Source organism: Triticum dicoccoides, chromosome 1B, assembly GCF_002162155.2.
Source record: "Triticum dicoccoides isolate Atlit2015 ecotype Zavitan chromosome 1B, WEW_v2.0, whole genome shotgun sequence".
Taxonomy (NCBI): domain Eukaryota; kingdom Viridiplantae; phylum Streptophyta; class Magnoliopsida; order Poales; family Poaceae; genus Triticum; species Triticum dicoccoides.
The window spans coordinates 302,941,099-302,948,756 of record NC_041381.1 but is presented as its reverse complement, the minus strand read 5'-3'; positions in this window follow the sequence as shown (position 1 = coordinate 302,948,756).

The following is a 7,658-nucleotide window of genomic DNA, read 5'->3' as shown; positions in this document are numbered from 1 at the left end:
TGGGTGGGGGTTAAGGGGAGGCCGGCTGGGCCGGCCTGGCGGTCTGGTGGCCTGCTGGGCCGTGGCCCAATGGGCCAGGGGGGTTTGTGTTTCTTTTTCCCTTTTTTTTATTTATTTACTTTTCTGTTTTATTTTAGTTACCTTTTATTTGAGTTTCTGTAAAATATATACATAGCATCTAATTTGATATTTCAGTTTAGTCCACCGTCATAAAATGTCTAGTCCCCAATTAATTTTAGTTTGATAATTTATTAGTTAGTAAAGGCACTTAATTATTTGTTTTTAATACTGTTTTGTTTATTTCAGTGCAATTAAATACTTTATAAAAATGTGGATTCTCCACCACAATTATTTATGCAATATTCGGCACATATTGAACATTTTAGTTTTAATGTTTGAAAACTTTTATTGTTTGCCTATGTTTCAAATTTGAATTTGAATCGGGTTCGAATCAACGTGAGTTTAATCATGGTAATGGAGGTGACGTGGCATCATTAGCTTGGGATTACTGTAGTCTAATTATCCGGGCGTCACATGGAAGTAACAACTTTATTTTCTCTTTCTGTGTTAACTCAAATATGATCTTGACAAATATTAATAGGACCCGTTGTACGGTATTGTGGTAAGCGTAGAACCCTTCGTCTGGGCCGCATTGCATTATATAGAAACATTGTCGTGGCTTACAAGAGAACGATCGATCGTAACCAGAACGGATCGATCAGGATTACATGAGTTGGAACAGAAGAAGGGATAGCAGACAAAGTACAATTTAAACTACTTTCCTCTCCCTATACAACTTATCCTAACACTCCCCCTCAATCTAAACCTCAAGTAACCTTGCCAAGGTTAAGATTGTACTTAAACTCATCCAGTCTCTTCATAGTAAGTGGTTTCGTGAAGCCATCAGCAAGTTGATCCCCTGTAGGTATAAACCTGATGTCAAGTAGCTTTCGAGCCACTCGTTCTCTTACAAAATGAAAGTCAACTTCAATGTGCTTTGTACGTGCATGAAAAATAGGGTTAGCTGAAAGATAGGTTGCACCAATGTTGTCACACTATAACCTTGCAGCTTGAGGAATTTTAATTCCAAGTTCATGAAGCAATGCCTGAATCCACATGACTTCAGCTGTAGCATTTGCTAAAGCTTTATACTCAGCCTCAGTACTTGACCTTGAGACAGTAGCATATTTTCTTGCACTCCATGATACAAGATTTGTTCCCAGAAACACAGCAAAGCCACCTGTAGACCTCCTGTCATCAGCACACCCTGCCCAATCTGCATCAGAATAGGCAGACACAAGAAGGGATGAGGACTTGCTAATCTGAAGACCAAGTCCCTCTGTATATCTAAGATACCTCAAGATCCTTTTTACTGCAGTCCAATGAGCTGTAGTAGGAGCATGCAAATACTGACAAACTTTGTCCACAGAATAAGAAATATCAGGACGTGTAAGGGTCAGATACTGAAGAGCACCTACAACACTTCTATAGTTTGTTGCATCCTCTGTTCCAAGTGCTTCTCTAGTTTCAATAGTAAGCTTTTCCGACGTGGAGATACGAGTACTTACAGGCTTACACTTTTCCATACGTACCCTTCTCAGAATGTCAGTAGCATATTTTTCCTGTGTAAGAAGTATACCATCTTTTACCTTCTTGACCTCAATCCCAAGAAAGTAATGAAGATCTCCCAAGTCCTTGAGAGCAAACTCTAGTTTCAAATCCTTAAGGAGACAGGTAGTTGCATCTAAATTTGAACTGGCAACAATTATATCATCAACATAAACAAGAACAAACATGGTAATACTGTTCTTACTGTAAAAGAATAATGAGGTATCTGCCTTTGATGGTGTAAACCCAAGTCATTGTAATTGTGTGCTCAACCTTAAATACCAAGCTCTTGGGGCCTGATTCAACCCATACAAAGCTTTATCCAACTTACAAACATAGTGTGGTGTGTTTTTGTTTTCATATCCTGGTGGTTGTCGCATGAACACTTCTTCCTCAAAAACACCATGAAGAAACACGTTCTGAACATCTAGCTGTCGTAGGCTCCATCCTCTGGAAATAGCAATGGACAGTACAAGTCGAATAGTAGTTGCTTTAATAACAGGACTAAAAGTATCCTCATAGTCAATGCCAAACCTTTGCTTGAAACCCTTTGCAACCAACCTAGCCTTGTATCTGTCTATACTCCCATAAGCTTTTCTTTTGATCTTGTATACCCACTTACAATCAATCACATTATTGTCCTTTTTTGGTGGTATTAAATGCCAAGTTTTATACTTCATGAGTGCAGCATATTCATTATCCATAGCCTTCTTCCAATCTTTGTGGGCTAAGGCATCATGCAAATGTGTTGGCTCACTGGTGCTAGTAAAAAATGCTCGCTTGGTTTTATCATACCTGATTGTACCATCAGTATAAACCTTGTCCTTTGTAATCCCAGGCTGAGATCTTGTATGGCGACGCAGTAGTACTGTTTGCTGCACCATTGTAGGCCTTGTCACGAAGATCCGAGAGATGCAGCCGAATCAGCCGAATCAAGCTCCAGATCCGACATGTCAGACTCCAGATCCAACGTGCCGCCTGGCGACGCAGGAGAACTCGCGCGGCCAGAGAAATCCTCGCCCACGCTGTCGCTGGTGGGGTCCGCTCCTGAGCGGTTTTCGGCCACCCGCCCCGCAGAAGCGCGTGGTCCCGCGCCCGGTGTGCATGCAGCCACCCGCCCCGCAAAAGCGCGTGGTCCCGCGCCCGGTGTGCATGCAGCATCAGCTGTGGAGCCAACGCCGCCGATTCCCTCCTGGGATCGCGCGCCTGCAGGCAAATCTGCCTCGGATCGCCGCGCCTCGGATCCCACTTCTGCAAAGAAATCTTCCTGGGATCCAGCGCCAGTTTTGGCAGTTTCTGCGCACATAAAATCATATCCTGCTGCGCAGGTGTCAAAATTCTCCAAATTTTCTATGGATTTTTGCACATGATCAGTTCTAATTAATTCACCCTCGTGATCAGAATTAGCCAAAGAGTTTGAAAGAAGAGAAATTTCAGAACGAAGTAAGGCTCCGGCATTGGGATAAAGTTTTGCAAAAGGGAACAGTGTCTCATCGAAAACAACATCTCGAGAAATATAAATGCGACCTATTGTAATTTCTAAACACTTATATCCCTTATGAAGATTACTATAGCCAAGAAAAACACGCTGAGTGGAACAGAACTCAAGTTTGTGGCGATTATAAGGACGCAAATCTACCATTCTTAAAAAGTTGCTCCCCACTACTCCCTATTCTCTCGTCATGCACATTGTCCATATCAGCAATGCATGCCACAGCGTTCAGACTCAAAAAACCACCAATCCACATGCATAATGTAGCCATGCAGCCATGCAGCCATGTCATCATTTATTTTCCAAAACAATTTTCAGAAACAATTATAGTACTTTGCCTCCTCTACTTCGCGCACATGCAGCGATTTGCCTCTCGGCGTTTCACATCTCTCCTCCACTGCATGCACTTACAGTAGTTACTACGTCCCCTTCAAGTGGGTCGTTCGTCACGGTTTGTCTCCTACTCCATCTATGAGGTGGATCAATGGAGCCTCAATATCCTTTTCCTTGATTTCTCTTAACCTCAGACTATACTGTTTCTGACTATCTTTTGTGGCATCGTGCGATAATGAATCTGACAAATCATTGCTGCCACAGAGCTGATGGCTTCGACGGTGTTCCTGCTGTCCTGCAGCGGCACGGCAAGGAGGGCGTGCACGCCTGCTGGTACGAGCCTTGCTTATGCCCCAGTCAACGCCGGCGACTTCAACAACACCTCACCGTGCGCCATGGGTGGCATTTCCACCCTGTCTGCTATCGCCAAGGGCTTGCCGTGGACGTCAACGAGCGGGAGTTCTTTCGCATCGACGACCGCATGGTCTTCCACCTCAACCACACGGGTGATCGATCGGAACGCGGCAGAGGCAGGTGTGAAGAAAACCTCATCGCTGTTTCCATGAAAAATGCAACTGTAATGGCTCCAATCTCAACCTTTCTTCCTCCTACTACTTAGGATTTTATTTCAGTAGGCAATTAGTAGTAGTACATTGACCGTAAAGAAGTACTCCCTCCGTTTCATAATGTAGGACTCTTTTTGACAGTCGCAGGGAGTAATAGAAAAATCACTCTTTGATTGGAATAGAGTTGACAAGGGACCAATTTTTTACTCTGATGCGGTTGGGAAAGCTTCCCAGAACATTTCGAAGGTCATTGCAGGCGGCATTGGAGTATTCACGCATTGGAAAGAAGAAGATCATCATGCATTTTTTTTGTTTTTTGCAGATTCACCATTGCATGTCATTGCAAGTGGCATTGGAGTATTCACGCTGTAATGTGAGTTCATGAACCAAACTTCATATCTAACTGCCAAACATCAGTGCAAGCTATGGAAAGGAGATAATCTTACATTTTGCTACTCGGCTTCCCCTTTCATTTCCTGCCCTTTGGGGACATTGTCCCTTGCACAAGATTCAGTCGTTCATCTGCATCATAGGCAGACCTCTGTCACACATTAAATTCTCTTTTCATTGGATATATATTTGATTGGACGGTTGATGCGGCTGCACTTCATTTAGGTAAAGGAGAAGACACACATGTATCTATGCCAACAAATGCAGAATATCATCCAAGATTGGGCGAACCAGACTAGCAAAACAAAGGTAGGCAACAAGCAAGGAGTAAATAAACACACATTGTTGGTGAGGGGCCTTAAGTAGGTATTTGCTTCTCATGTAAAAAGCTAACATATTTGTCTTCCAGTTTTTTTTATCCCTTGCTGATTTTTAAAACTAAATTCCCGCAGCAACGCGCGGGGTATCATCTAGTTTGGGTAACAAGCATACCCAAATTTTTTGAGAGAGCTGTAGTCTGGTTTTTGATGAAACAGACGTTCCAATGGAGTTGTATTGCCAATAACTCTACTAGGGAGACGATTAATGAGATAGGTAGCTGTGATGAAAGCTTCATCCCAATATTTAAGTGGCATGGAAGCATGAGCTAATAAAGAGAGACCAACTTCAACAATGTGACGGTGTTTTCTCTCAGTCGAGCCATTCTGTTGATGAGCATGGGGGCAAGATACATGATGAATGATACCTATGTCATGAAAGAAAGCATTGAGTTTCTCATACTCTCCTCCCCAGTCACTTTGTACTGCAAGAATTTTCCTGTCAAAATATCTCTCAACAAGTTTCTGAAACTCTTGGAAGACAGAATAGACTCCTGATTTGAACTTAAGCAAATATATCCAGGTGAACTTGCTATAATCATCAGTGAAACTAACATAATATTTTTTTTCTTCCAAAAGAATATCTTGCATGACCCCATACATCACTGAAAATAAGCTCTAAAGGAGCATGAGACACACTACTGGACACAGGATAGGGAAGTTGGTGACTCTTGGCACATTGACAAGCTTCACACACAGACTCATTATTGGAACTATTTGACAATGACAAATTGCCTTTATTGACTACTTGCTTGACTACTATTGAAGAAGGATGTCCTAATCTTTGATGCCACCTTGCCAAGGAGGGCTTGATGACAGAGTGAACTTGATGACGCTTGTGACTAAAGACTCTTGATGTGATGGGGTAAAGCCCTCCGATGCATCTACCGTGATGAATGAGCTCCCTCGTTGCCCGATCCTTTATGAAAAAATAGGTGGGATGAGTCTCAAAGAAAACATTATTTTCATGAGTTAAACGAGACATAGATGCTAGATTTTTGTCGGCTTCAGGAACATGAAGGACATCTTTGAGAACTGGATCACTTTTAAGGCTAGGTGAATTAATAGAAGCTTGACCAATGTGGTGAATTTCCATACTTCCACCGCTTGCGGTGTGAATCTGATCATTGCCATGATGTCTCTCGCGAAGAGCAAGCTTTTCTAGCTCAATTGTGACATGGTCCATAGCGCCGGAGTCCGCATACCAGACCGTATCACCATCACCTCCTCCTTGCTCCCGGATGGCAGCGGCTGCATGACGTGCATCAGGTACAAAGTCCTCGTCAAACCGGTGCCAACAGTCGATGACCTCGTGGCCCGGTTTCTTGCACAGTTGACACCTAGTGTGGCGAGAGTTGGAGGAGGCGCCATAGGTGTTGTTGTTGCTGTAGCCACCACCATGGTCACCACCACGGTCCCCACCACCAGAGCGGGGCGGACCCTGATTGTTGCCGCGCCGGCCATGACCGCCGCCATGGCCACGACCTTGGTGACCACGGTTGCAACCACTGTTGCCACGCCCACGAGAAGCACTGTTAACAGAGGACTAACGGTGATGTGTACCTTGCAGGAGATTGACGCGCGCCTCAAAGCTAAGAAGCTAGCTGTAAAGTTCTGGAGTGGTGATGGGCTCGACGCGGGCTTGCAGGGCTGACACCACGGAGTTGTACTCGAGGTCAAGTCCCTTCAGGACATAGGAAGTCATCTCCCGATCTGTGAGGGGGCGCTGATGGTGGCGATCTCATCCTCCAGCGCCTTGATCTTGGCGAGATACTCCGCCATAGTGGAGTTCCCTTTGTGAAGGTTGGCGAGCTCGATACGGTTGTTGATCTCTTGCGCCTGGGTGTGAGCAGCAAAGGTGGCATGGATCGCCGCCCACACTTCGACCGACGTCTGGAGAGTTACCACCTGGGCAAGGACCTCACGGGACAGAGATGCCATTAGATAACCTTGCAATTGTTGTTGTTGAGCATACCAGATTGTGCGGGCGTAGTTGAAGATCTGCTCATCTTTCCCATCCTTGCTGATGGTGAGAGTGGCAGGAGGCGCCGGTGATGTGGCATCCAGGAAGTGTTCCATCTGTGCTCCCTTGATCTGGGGTAGCACGATGGCCTTCCAGAGGAGGAGGTTTGTCCTCGTGAGCTTCTCCGATGGAGGTGGGCCGAGAGAGGTAGGACTGCTGGAGGTGGAAGAGGACCCATAGGTGAAACCGGCGGATTCGGTGGATAGGGCACTCATGGTGGATGTGGTCAGGGAGTTTGCGGTGGAAGCAGTGGTGCTAGCGGCGGTGCCTGCCATAGCTTTCTCTCGGCGATCCTATTTTTCTCTCTTCTCGATTCAACTAGATCGATCTAATCATCGTGGCTAGATGTACGAGAGGAAGAGGCTCTGGTTACCATGTAAAGTATTGTGGGAAGCGTAGAACCCTTCTTATGGGCCGCATTGCATTATATAGGAACATTGCCGTGTCTTACAAGAGAACGATCGATCGTAACCAGAATGGATCGATCAGGATTATAGGAGTTGGAGCAGAAGAAGGGATAGAAGACAGAGTACAATTTAAACTACTTTCCTCTCCCTATACAACTTATCCTAACACCCGTACGACAGAAAAGGCTCTTGTGTGAAATAGAAGAAAAATCAACCTACGTTGTCCGTTGTCCGTATGAAGACTGAAAGGACTTGTTGTTTTGTAAGTTTTATAATCCCTCTGTCTCATAATATAAGAACGTTTTTGATAGATCAAAAACGTTCTTATATTATGGGACAGAGGGAGTAGCTTATAAGTGAAAATTAGTTGTCTCCTCTAAAGTATAACAAACTTGCACTGAAACTTAGACATGAGTATAGCGGTCCATCCTCGTGAAATCTATGGCATCCGTATGCAGTGGC